The sequence below is a fragment of the Nerophis ophidion genome, linkage group LG03 (assembly GCF_033978795.1).
Source record: "Nerophis ophidion isolate RoL-2023_Sa linkage group LG03, RoL_Noph_v1.0, whole genome shotgun sequence".
NCBI lineage: Eukaryota > Metazoa > Chordata > Actinopteri > Syngnathiformes > Syngnathidae > Nerophis > Nerophis ophidion.
The window spans coordinates 66,597,461-66,610,866 of NC_084613.1; positions in this window are offsets into that span (position 1 = coordinate 66,597,461).

The following is a 13,406-nucleotide window of genomic DNA, read 5'->3' on the forward strand; positions in this document are numbered from 1 at the left end:
CACAAACGAGCACAGTTTGATTTCCTGCTGAACATTTTAGCTTCACACCAATAGGAGATATTGTATTGCGACGCATCTCTGCTATTACAAGGACTAAAGCAGACACAGTTCATCATGTATTTGTAAAATAGCACCAGTTTTTTATCCAAATGTAGCGCCTTCCATGGCAAAACATAGCATATTATCCATGAAATATTCCAATGAGATAGTGCCTCCAATTTGCGATTTGTTGTTTGAAGGAATCTACCTCATCATTAGTTGTTAGCCTTTTTTTTTGTTATAATGAACCGCAAAATTAAAAGTTTTCTGTGGCAAAGGAGGATGAACGCAGCCATGTAAGCGTGAGCGGATTAGCTCGTCTCTTATTTCCAACATTTGCTCCGCCGTACACTAATCTCATTAAAAGTGTCCGTCAAGCATACATGACAATTCACTTTAACAAGGTGCAAGTTCTTTTTTTTTTTTTTTTTTCCTTCTTCTCTTTTTTTTTTGCACATGCTGTTCACAAATGAAAACACATAAGAGGCTCTCGCGGAACCGGCGCGGAAAAGGAACACACGGCCCGGCACTTTTTGATTATTTCAGACCTCAGCTGACAGACATAGTCACTGTCGTACTGTGCATGGAGATGATAAAATATTATATTTCACATAAACCTCGGGGAGAGGCAGTACATAATTAGCATCTTGTTAATCGCGGGGAGCCATTACAGCCTACTCAGTTTGATGGTGGACTAAATTGTTTGTAGCACAACATAATCATTTTACGCGGCGTAATTGCGTTCTGTGTCGGAACCAGCTCTTCTTTTCTTTCAACAAGAAAATGTGAAAAACATCCGCCGGCAGTATTTTTTTAAACTACTTATAGAAAACAAGAGGATTGCATAAATATTGCATTGGCTTTCTGTTTGCAGTATATACACTATATTGCCAAAAGTATTTGGTCACCCATCCAAATGATCAGCATCAGGTGTCCTAATTATAGGTGTATAACAGGGGTCGGGAACCTTTTTGGCTGAGAGAGCCAAGAAGCGAAATATTTTAAAATGTATTTCTGTAAGAGCCATATAATATTTTTTTAACACTTAACACAACTAAACGTGTGCATTTTTAAGTAAGATCAACATTTCTAGAGTATAATAGGTCTCGTATTCTTCGTAATAACATGGTTATTCTGAAGCTAACTGTGGAGGGGGTGTGGCCTGCGGGCCTGCTGCAGCGAACCAGGGTGTTGCCAGGATCGGCCTCGAAATCAGCGACAGGTGCGTAAATGGCCCGGCTTGGCCTTGTTATCTAATCACCTGTTTCTCTGTTTATAAGTAGCAGCCAGGAGGAGAGACGGGGTTGGGGCTGGAGTCAGAACGCGAGCGAGAACGAAAGAGAAAAAGACAATTGCTGGAAAGCAACTGAGAGACTTATTGAAAAACAAAACAATATTGTAACCCTGAAACAGGCTCTCATGTCTGAAGAACCCCCAGCAGGGCAAATCCTACGCTAACCAATTTATAAATAAATTACTTCTTACCCTTAATGCAACTTCTTGAACAAGTGCGGTAGAAAAAGGATGGATGGATTGAAATGCATGAGCATGTTTTATATTTTGAACGTTATTTTTATCACTGTGTTTGCAAGTGGAATTATTCATTACTTATCGTGTTAAGCAATGTCAGCTCAGATTTATCCGAGAGGCAGATGCAGTCATCAAAAGAGCCACATCTGGCTCGCGAGCCATAGGTTCCCTACCCCTGGTGTATAAGATCAAGCACTTAGTTCATGGAGACTGTTTTACCAACTGTGGTGGGCGTGTCCCGCGCGCCTGCAGGGAAGCAGGGTGTGGCAGGGCCGGCTTCGAGGTTGGCGACAGGTGAGTGGATGACACAGCTGAAAGTGTTCATGTAATCACCTGTCGTTCTGTTAAAATGCCGCAATCGGGAGGCGGGGAGGGAGAGAGACGGACAGATCGTTGCTGAAAAGCAGAAAGAGATTGGCAAACAGGGACACAATTGCTGTAAAGCAAAAATCTTTATTGAAAAACAAAAAATTGTCAAACGTGGTGGTCCGGAGAACCCGGAAGCAACAGTCTTCCACACCAACATTTGTGAAAGAATGGGCCTCTCTCAAGAGCTCAGTGATTACCAGCGTGGAACTGTCAGTCGTGAAATTTCCTCGCTCCGAAGTATTCCAAATACAACTGTCGGCTTTATCAAAAGAAAATGGAAGAGTTTGGGAACAACAGCAACTCAGCTATGAAGTGGTATGCCACGGAAACTGACCGAGAGGGGTCAGCGGATGCTCAAGCGCATCGTGCAAAGAAGTTACTTTCTGCACAGTCAGTTGCTACAGAGCTCCGAACTTCATGTGACCTTTCAATTAGCCCACCTACAGTACGCAGAGAGCTTCATGGAATGAGTTTCCATGGCCGAGGAACTGCATCCAAGCCATACATCAGCAAGTCCAATGCAAAGCGTGGGATGCAGTGGTGTAAAAGCACGTCGCCACTGGACTCTAGAGCAGTGGAGACGTGTTCTCTGGAGTGATGAATCACGCTTTTCCGTCTGGCAATCTGTTGGAGGAGTCTGGGTTTGGAGGTTGTCAGAAGAACGGTGCATTTCAGACTGCGGTGTAAAATTTGGTGGAGGAGTGACTATGTTGTGTTTTTCCGGAGTTGGGCTAGGTCCCTTAGTTCCAGCGAAAGGAACTTCGAATGCTCCAGTATACCAAAACATTTTGGACGATTCCATATTCCCAACATTGTGGAACAGTTTGGAGCGGGCCTCTTCCTCTTCCAAGATGACTGTGCACCGGTGCACAAAGCAAGGTCCATAAAGACATGGTTGGCAGATTCTGGTGTGGATGAACTTGACTGGCTTGCACAGAGTCCTGACCTGAACCTGATACAACAGCTTTGTGATGAATTAAAGCAGAGACTGACCTTCTCGACCAACACCAATGCGCTTTTGGAAGAATAGTCAAACATTCCTTGTGGACAGCCTTCCCAGAAGAGTTGAACCTGTAATAGCTGCAGAAGGTGGACTGACATCATATTGAACCCTATATGTTAAGAATGGGATGGCACTTAAAGTTCATATGTGAGTCGAGGCAGGTGGCCAAATACTTTTGGCAATATAGTGCATGTATATTTCTTTAAAGGCCTACTGAAATTACATTTTCTTATTTAAACGGGGATAGCACGTCCATTCAATGTGTCATACTTGATCATTTCGCGATATTGCCATATTTTTGCTGAAAGGATTTAGTTGAGAACATCCACGATAAAGTTCGCAACTTTTGGTTGCAAATAAAAAAGCCTTTCCTTTACCGGAAGTCGCAGACAATGACGTCACTGGTGTGAGGGCTCCTCGCATCCTCACATTGTTTATAATGTTAGCCTCCAGCAGCAAGAGCTATTCGGATCGAGAAAGTGACAATTTCACCTTTAATTTGAGCGAGGATGAAAGATTTGTGGATGAGGAAATTTAGAGTGAAGGCCTAGAAAAAAAAAAAGGCGATGGCAAGTGAGAGCAATTCAGATGTTTTTAGACACATTTACTAGGATAATTCTTGAAAATCCCTTATCTGCCTATTGTGTTGCTGGTGTTTTAGTGAGTTAAAGAGTACCTTAAAGTCGGAGGGGTGTGGCCACGGGTGTTTTGACGCCAGAGTCTCAGAGAAATGTCACGGCAGCAGGAGGACGCTGGAGGCGACTTATTTCCACAATTTTCTCACCGAAACCTGCCGGTTGACATGTAGTCGTGATCCATGTTCGCTTGACCCCTCTGATCCATAGTAAAGCCTCACCTCCGGGAATTTTAAACAAGAAAACACTGTGTGTTTGTGTGGCTAAAGGCTAAAAGCTTCCCACCTACATCTTTCTACTTTGACTTCTCCATTATTAATTGAACAAATTGCAAAAGATTCAGCAACACAGATGTCCAACATACTGTGTAATTGAGCGATGAAAAGAGACAACTTTTAGCCGTAAGTGGCGCTGGGCTAACCTTTAACGTCACAAACACGCGTCATCATCTCGTCATCATTCCGCGACGTTTTCAACAGGAAACTCTGCGGGAAATTTAAAATTGTAATCTCGTAAACTAAGCCGGCCGTATTGGCATGTGTTGCAATATTAATATTTCATCATTGATATATAAACTATCAGACTGTGTGGTCGGTAGTAGTGAGTTTCAGTAGGCCTTTAAGGATGAAACTGTTATACCACAATACTACACCCTGACCGAATTGATCTCTGCCTGTCCCCAGCTGTCCATTACTGCAATAATCTGACTGCACTCAGAAAGCCCGCCACCTTAATCATTGCTAATCCCTGCTAGCAAGACATGTCTTGAGGGGGACACACACAGAATGGACACATCACCCCAATTAGCAGTTGCTTATTAGCTTTAAACCTCAGTCATTAGGATGCCATAACCTTGTCGCTCAGTGTTTTTGCTGCAGCTGTAAGACATGCACTGGGACAATTTGTTGTGTTTATGCACGAGACAGTCATAATAAGTGTAAATACGGTATTGCGTAAAGACAGAGAAGAGGTCATTTGGCATTGCATGCAAGAATCTAACATGGATATCCTCTTTGCACAAAGTTGCACAAGTGGTGTTGTTTAACGCACCAATGAGTTACAATCAAACATCAAAAGGAAACATGCTTTAATGTCGCAGCTATTTCATAACATACTGCATATGCATGTAGCATCCCCAGTTGGTTACAATGAATGTTGTGTGCAAAGCGTGCACACTTTTTGACAAGTTTCGGGTTACATGAAAATACTCTCTTGATCCTTATATATATTATTTGTATTGATCATATTAATAAAGAATATTTAAAAAAATCCAACAAATAGAAAGCTTGATAACATTTCTTCATCAATTCACTATATTTTTACATTTTTTGATTTATTTATCATATTTTCCTAAAGTAATGAGTATTTTTTTTTTTACCATGGTTGGTAAAAAAATAAAAAAATAAAAAATCATTACTTTAGGAAAATAATGATAAAAAAATGATTTTTTTATCGTTATTTATTTTTAGTATTATTTTTTGGGGCGGTATAGCTCGGTTGGTAGAGTGGCCGTGCCAGCAACTTGAGGGTTGCAGGTTCGATTCCCGCTTCCGCCATCCTAGTCACTGCCGTTGTGTCCTTGGGCAAGACACTTTACCCACCTGCTCCCAGTGCCACCCACACTGGTTTAGATGTAACTTAGATATTGGGTTTCACTATGTAAAGCACTTTGAGTCACTAGAGAAAAGCGCTATATAAATATAATTCACTTCACTTTTGGGCGTTATTCATTTATCATTGATTTCCTAAAGTAATGAGTATTTTTTTTTTTTTTACCATGGTTGGTAAAAAAATAAAAAATCATTACCTTAGGAAAATAATGATGAATGAATAACGCCCCAAAAAATAATACTAAAAATAAATAACGATAAAAAAATATATTTTGTAAGAGTATGTCTCCCAGCTGGCCTGGGAACGGCTCGGGATCCCCCGGGAAGAGCTGGACAGAGTGGCTAGGGAGCGGGAAGTCTGGGCTTCCCTGCTTAGGCTGCCGCCCCCGCGACCCGACCTCGAATAAGCGGAAGAGGATGGATGGATGGACCATGGTTGGTTTTTATGTAGCATTTGCACAAGACAACCTACATGTTAGTCAAATCCAGTTTAAGTGTAAAATTGCACATTAGTTGCTTTGTTGGGCCCGCTCCTGTCTCTGGCCATGCTCCCCCCACCCCAGCAGACGATAGCCATCATAGTGTATGTTTTTTTGTTGTCGTCTTTGTTTTAATTTTGTAGCTGCATGTAGAAATGGCTGTGTGGAGGGGGGCGTGGCCGCGAGCCTGCCTCAGGACGGAGTGTGCCAGGACCGGCCTCGAAGACAGCGATGGGTGAGTAGATGGCCCAGGTAGATGTTGTTATCTAATCACCTGTTGCCTTTATTAGCAGCAGCCGGGTTGAGACACGCGGTTGGAGTTGGGAGCTGGAGAGCGACGTGCCTAAAAGAGACTGCTGAAAAGCAATTCCAGACTGTTGTATTTAAATAAAAGACTGTATTCAAACTGTCTACCGGGCTCACGGAGGATCTTTCGGACTCAGGAGAACCCTCATTAGATTAGATTAGATAGTACTTTATTTATTCCTTCAGGAGAATCACAATTTTCAGCACAATCCCATTCAAGAACAGACAAACATTACAGGGAGACGGAACAGGATTGCTGACGGGTCTGCCGGCTTCCAGCGCCCCTCACAAAAAGGTGAGATACAGGTAAACACGTAGGGGGGAATGTGAGAAAAAAATAAAAAATAGAAGATTAAAATAAAATAAAATAAAATAAAATAAATAAATAAAAATCGGTCTAAGCCTGGGCCCTAGAGAGAGGGTCCAGACTGAGGCCAAGGGAAAAAAACAACAACTCATAGCCATAGTACACATCCCTCTTACATGTGTGTAAGAGGGAAACATCAAACATCAAAGAAGACAAAGGACATTAAAGATATTAAAGCAGCGGATACAACCAGCCACTTCTACAGCTATGAATAAAAATTAAAAGAAACATATACACTGCGGTGGCAAAGATACCTTTTTACAGGCTGGTTGCAGCAGCTCTGCTCTTTTATTGTCTTTAATGTTCTTTGTGATCTTTCATGTTTGATGTTTCCCTCTTACACACATGTTTGTGTGTGCTATGGCTGTGAGGATTTTGGCCTAAGTCTGGACCCCCTCTGCAGGGCTCAGGCTTAGACTGAATACAATTTTTTTATGCAATGTCTTTGAACAATATACTATTTATTAATATTTACCAAGCATCGTGTAGTGTGTTATAGTTTTACTGGTTCACTGACACTTGCGCTTCTTAATGATAGTCCAGCTCAAAACTTAGTAAGTTCTTAGCATAATTCTCTGGGGAGCACATTTTAGGTGAGTCTTCGCAGGTTTGGGCACGCAGATATTAAAGCCCGGACTATTATCTTGGCTAAAGTGTGGCCATTAAGCCAGCCACACTAATCTGAAGGGTCAAGGATGAAGTTGAATGACAGCTCAGGATGAATATAATTTTAAAGGGACCGATAAAGAAAGGGGTCTTATGTTAAAAAAAAAAAGCGGTGGCTCGTGCGTTCCCACTGTACACATTTTCATTCTTTGCTCCATTATGCCGCGGAGAGGTCAGTAATAAAGGAGGACAACGATCAAGTCGGCGAGATTGATGGCGAGTACGAGGAAAATCTCGACTCAATCAAAGCCATTCACCGTTAATGAAAATAAGGGCGAGACTGCACTGTAAATCATCTTATGGTCTAATGTATTAGTGATAATGAATTCACGCTGCCACATTTAACCTTAGTTTTGCAATTCATTATATCGGAGATTAACACGGGGGGGAACTTAAGTGAACTGTCTGCGGGGAATTACAGCCGGGGCCTTGTTGTCAATCAACGATTGTGTTCCCATGTCTTTCATTAGGCTTGGAGGAATTAAATAAGACTTTCTCTTAATGGCCGACGGCTCTCCCATTTAACGCTCCTCTTGCTCTCCCAAGATGGTTAACTCTTCATTACCCAAATTAAAGGCATCCATCTCCTGTTGGCTCCTACCACATTGCCGTGACCTCTACCTGTCAAAACTTTCATGCCGGCGCTTGAGTGATGGATGATACCGCCTTCACTCCATTGTCAAAATTATCCAGTGACTGTCCAAGCCTCTCTGATCCATCTCCCCAGGCTACACGCCGCCGGCCATGATTTAACAATGAAGCCCGACTGTTAATTTACCCCCATAGAAATTAGAAACCACCTTTTTAATTATATGCCTGGCAGTGGTGGAAGAGTTCACGAGATCACCTCCAAAGCTTTTAACTCGACTTTGTGCGGGTTGTGCCGTTCTATATTCCTCAGATGTGCCATTTCGGGGCCGGAGGTGGGGGGGGCCGTATGGAAACAAACCGTGGGGAATTGGAAATACGAATCTGAAGGGCAACAATGTTATATGCTGATATGCAACAACCATTTCATGTTGAATCCATATAACATGCAAGACAGTAGTGGTCAGTATAAGTCAAACTACTGATTTTTTTGTCATGTTTTTCATTTTGAAAATATTTAGCAAAAAAGGGTAGGCTGTCATAATGAGCTTATTTTAATTAATCAATCAATGTTTATTTATATAGCCCTAAATCACAAATGTCTCAAAGGACTGTACAAACCACTACGACTACGACATCCTCGGAAGAACCCACATAAGGGCAAGGAAAACTCACACCCAGTGGGACGCCACTGACAATGTTGACTATGAGAACCTTGGAGAGGACCTCATATGTGGGCAAACCCCCCCCCCCCTCTTGGGGGCCGAAAGCAATGGATGTTGAGCGGGTCTAACATGATACTGTGAAAGTTCAATCCATAGTGGCTCCAACTCAGCCGCGAGAGTTCAGTTCAAAGCGGATCCAAGACAGAAGCGAGAGTCCCTTCCACAGGAAACCATCCCAAGCGGGGTCTGATCAGCAGCGTAGAGATGTCCCCAACCGATACACAGGCGAGCGGTCCATCCTGGGTCCCGAAGAGCGGTCCATCCTATGGTCATCGGACCGGACCCCTTCCTTAAGGGAGGGGTGGACAGAGGAGAAAAAGAAAAGAAGCGGCTGATCAACTGGTCCAAAAAGGAGGTCTATTTAAAGGCTAGAGTATACAAATTAGTTTTAAGGTGAGACTTGAATGCTTCTACTGAGGTAGCATCTCGAACTGTTGCTGGGAGGGCATTTCAGAGTACTGGAGCCCGAACGGAAAACGCTCTATAGACCGCAGACTTTTTTGGGGCTTTAGGAATCACTAATAAGCCGGAGTTCTTTGAACGCAGATATGGTACAATACAATCGGCAAGATAGGCTGGAGCTAGACCGTGTAGTATTTTATACGTAAGTAGTAAAACCTTAAAATCACATCTTAAGTGCACAGGAAGCCAGTGCAGGTGAGCCAGTACAGGCGTAATATGATCAAACTTTCTTGTTCTTGTCAAAAGTCTGGCAGCCGCATTTTGTACCAACTGTAATCGTTTAATGCTAGACATGGGGAGACCCGAAAATAATACGTTACAGTAATCGAGAAGAGACATAACAAACGCATGGATAATGATCTCAGCGTCTTTAGTGGACAGAATGGTGCGAATTTTAGCGATATTACGGAGATGAAAGAAGGCCGGTTTTAATGTGTGACTCAAAGGAGAGAGCTGGGTCGAAGATGATACCCAGATGCTTTACCGAGTCGCCTTGTTTAATTATTTGGTTGTCAAATGTTACAGTTGTATTATTAAATAGAGGCCGGTGTCTAGCTGGACCGATTATCAGCATTTCCTTTTTTTGGCGTTGAGTTGCAAAAAATTAGCAGACATCCATTGTTTAATTTCATTAAGAATTAATGCAATGATTGTGTCTCATTTTTATTCTTGTATACAATGTTGGTCCCAGGCCAGAAAAATTACACTGAGGCCATTGGAAACTTTGCACCAACAATTGCTCAAACACCACCATCACTGTTTCATTCTCCAAAAATATAATTTGTTAAATTTTGATAATATTCAAAGTTTAGCATCAATACGGATGGCCCATTGAATCCTAAATAACACTGCACCAGCGCCACTTAAGCACTTTGTCCACTGGACATCTGCTGTGACAACTGTTTGCGATGTGAATAACATCAAAGGGAAACCACACTTCATTTTGCCTGTGATTCACAATCATTATGAAAGACATGACCATGTGTGTTATTTTTTTGCACTCTAAATATTAAATAAATGCGATCAAAAGTCTGCTTATAATGGAGCCTATGGGAGCCACGCAATTCCGCCAACAAAGCCCTAAAAAGAACCTCCAAACACCTCCATTACAGTTTTATATACATGATGGAAATATATGTGTAGTATAATAATGAGCACATTTATAATAACATTTGATGTTTACATAGTTTGCGAATTTTGAATATATGCGGTGCATTAATTTCAACAACACATCACATTTGCTTGTTTTCTTTCTTCATCACTGATTATTACTCACTGCTGACTTTATGAGAACCAACAGACATAATAAAACATTACTTACTGTATAAGGTCTGCTGTCATTAGGATGCCAACTGCTGGGATGTTCATATATTCCTGTTTAGATGAACAGGTAGAAACTGGGTCGGGGTGGGGAACCAAGTGTCTTTTCTTGTCCTTCTGGCCATTTTCGAGTCCTAAATAGCTGTCAAAGTGTACCAATTTGTCAGAATACCTACTCAGACTTCTTCTGTCCAGGTGAGATGCATAATTTATGGGCTAGACTAAACGTACAGGGAGCAAGGAAGCAGCAGACCACTCGATATAGGGTCATACGGAAGTGATCACACTTTGTCTGCGCTAGCACGTACAATAACAATATCACTAATACTTGGTTAATATTCAAGTCACAAAATGCGTATGGAGTGTTGTTGGTTGTTATTTATTGGATTTCATTGGCGAAATAGAAGAGCTCCATCGGCTCCGCTGTAAGCGGACTTTTATTAAGTTTTTTTTATTATTTAGAATCCATCAAAAAAAAAAATCCATCCTTTGTCATGTCTTTTAAAATGATCGTGAAGGATAGGCAAAATTCCAAAAAAATTCCAGTTCCCCTTTAATCTCTGTAATATAGCCACTGGTGTATTTGTACCAGACCAAAGAAGGTTCATTGAATTCATAGAGGCGAATGAGCTTGGCATCTTTGCGTCTGCTCTTAGAAAGAATCACAAAATTCTGGTGACTCCACTGCGGTAAAACGTGGCGAACACTTGTACAATGTCTTCCACCTCGCTTTAACAGAGCCAACACCTATCCTATTGCCTTTGGTATGAATTTGTATTAAAGTGCAACATTTTAGTGACAGAAAATAATTTCCTTTTAATATTTGTTTGTTTTATTTTCCACATATATTTAAATGTTTACATTCTGTCGTGACGTAAACTCTGGTGCGGTTTTGTTTTCCCGTAGTGCAAAACGACTGGACCGGACATGGCGTGAAGGTAATGACATCTTTTAATTTTTACTCGAAAAGTACAAACAGAACAAAGAGTATGAACAAAAGGCACTCTCAGAGGTGGTACAAAACTTGGCTATGAAACAAAACTATTACTACAACGTAAACTATGGACATAAAACAAAAATTTGCACTATGGCATGAATAATGAAAAACTTACTTGGAGCAAGAAAGGAACATGGATCATCGGCAAGGATAACAAGAGTGTTTTGAGGGTGAGTAGGAGGTGATGTCGCCAGACTGACTGCCTGGCAACTACAGGCTTGAATAGAGGTGATGTGTTTAACAACAGGTGCGCAAGTCCAAATGAATCAGGTGCGTGACATGAGGACAGGTGAAAACTAGTGGGTTGTCATGGAAACAAAGCAGGGAGTGAAAAAACAGGAACTGACAGAGTGCAAAAACCAAACAGAATATAGCCAAACTAAACATGATCACCAGGACACGACACATTCCAATTAAAATATACGAGAAATACAAGTTTATTGCATTTGAAAACATTTTCACCAAATGTTTTCCCGGTTTTCCTGTTATCGTACGGCCAAACATTTAAATATTCCATACGTTATTGACACTGTCTTGTCGTGTTATCAATACACTGCATGAGTCCAACTGCGTTTTGTGTTGTGCATTTATTATCAAATCAAATCAAACTTTATTTATAAAGCGCTTTTCATACGTAAACGAAATGCAATGCAAAGTGCTTTACAAAGTTAAAAACAATACCCCGGTTATCCATATCCCCCGCTATCACATATGTACGCACAGATATAAATACCAAACACAAACAAACATACATACACACACAACATACACACATGTGCAACTACATGGACCAATGATTGCTTGGCTGAGTACAGAGGAGACGTGTGAGTAAAAACTATCACAAGAGCCATCTGTACCAGGAGGTCATCAGACCATGGCCACCAGGACGCTGACACAAAAGCGCCACCACAAGCACGGCCGATAACTCCTGAGGCAGATGGCTCATCTGAGGAACGTTGAAAAAAAATGTAATACAACTTGTAAAATAGTAAAAAGGGCAGCACAGTGTAAGAGAGGTTAGTGCTTCTGCCTCACAATACGAAGGTCCTGGGTTCGATCCTGCGCTCGGGATCTTTCTGTGTGGAGTTTGCATGTTCTCCCCGTGACTCCGTGGGTTCCTTCCGGGTATTCCGGCTTGCACCTCCAAATGGGACGGTATAGCTTGGTTGGTAGAGTGGCCATGCCAGCAACTTGAGGGATTCAGGTTCGATCCCCGCTTCCCCCATCCTATGCACTGCCATTGTGTCCTTGGGCAAAACACTTTACCCACCTGCTACCAGTGCCACCCACACGGGTTTAAATGGAACTTAGATATTGGGTTTCACTACGTAAAGCGCTTTGAGTCACTCGAGAAAAAGCGCTACATAATTATAATTCACTTCATTTCACCTGGGGATAGGTTGATTGGCAACACTAAATTTGCCCTAGTGTGTGAATGTGAGTGTGAATGTTGTCTGTCCATCTGTGTTGGGCCTGTGATGAGGTGGCGACTTGTCCAGAGTATACCCCAAGTGTAGAGCTAAATAATAGAATACAAGACATCAATAGAAAAAAACAACAACAAAACATATAATCTTGCATAACTAATAGGATAAAAAGTAAAATACAAATGACTACAATAAAATAATTAATATTAGGTAAAATCCAAATCAAAAAGGTGGGTCTAAAAGGCCTACTGAAACCCACTACTACCCACCACGCAGTCAATAATGAAATATTAACATTGCAACACATGCCAATACGGCCTTTTTAATTTACTAAATTGCAATTTTAAATTTCCCGGGACTTTTTTCTTGAAAACATTGGGTAATGATGACATGTACGTGTGACGTCACAGGCTGTTATGAATATGAGCGCTGCACACACACACAGCTAAAAGTCGTCTGCTTTAAAGGCATAATTACACAGTATTTTGGAGATCTGTGTTGCTGAATCTTTTGCAATTTGTTTAATTAATATTGGAGAAGTCAAAGTAGAACAACGGAGTTAGGAATCTTTAGCCACCCAAACACACGGTGATTCCTTGTTTAAAATTCACGGAGGTGAAACTTTACTATGGATCAGAGCGGACATGGATCCCAACCGAATGTCAACCAGGAGGTTTCGGTGAGAAAATTGTGGTTAAAAAGTCGCTTCTTACCGGATATCAGCTGAGCTTGTGCCTCCCGTACAGCTGCCGTCGACTTCCTCGTGACACTGCGCGTCCACCTCCGACTATCAGGTACTATTTAACTCACTAAAACACTAGCAACACAATAGAAAGATAAGGGATTTCCCAGAATTATCCTAGTAAATGTCTATAAAAACATA